This window comes from Tupaia chinensis, unplaced genomic scaffold (genome assembly GCF_000334495.1).
Source record: "Tupaia chinensis unplaced genomic scaffold, TupChi_1.0 Scaffold000097_1, whole genome shotgun sequence".
Classification (NCBI taxonomy): Eukaryota; Metazoa; Chordata; class Mammalia; order Scandentia; family Tupaiidae; genus Tupaia; species Tupaia belangeri.
The window spans coordinates 6,639,679-6,639,961 of record NW_006159559.1 but is presented as its reverse complement, the minus strand read 5'-3'; the positions used below and the strand labels follow the sequence as shown (position 1 = coordinate 6,639,961).

Genomic DNA, 283 nt, shown 5'->3' with positions numbered 1-283 from the left:
AAGGAGTTGCAGCATGGTCATCCCCCTAGGGGATGATTCCTTGCTTTCTGTCTGTCTCTCTTTGTCTCTCCAGCGAGTACACATGTCCTATAGCAAAAATCTCTCTTTAAAAAAAAATACAGAAAGCAAAAGGTAAAGATTACCTTATATAACTTATATGTACATTAAAGCATGTTAATGTGTACTTCCTCATGCATTTATCAATGTTTGTAGTCTTTAAAGAAGAATAGAATTGGAACCAGCAGTTAGCGTAATGGCTATGTCACTGGACTTCAATGAAGTT

The 283-nt window shown here is 36.4% G+C and overlaps 1 protein-coding gene across 11 annotated transcripts in view; it reads left to right on the top strand.

Moving 5' to 3' along the window:
- The window catches only part of SNAP91 (synaptosome associated protein 91), a 139,478-nt gene that overhangs the window by 71,621 nt on the left and 67,574 nt on the right, over nucleotides 1-283 (top strand). The gene's annotated exons all lie outside the window — the stretch shown is intronic.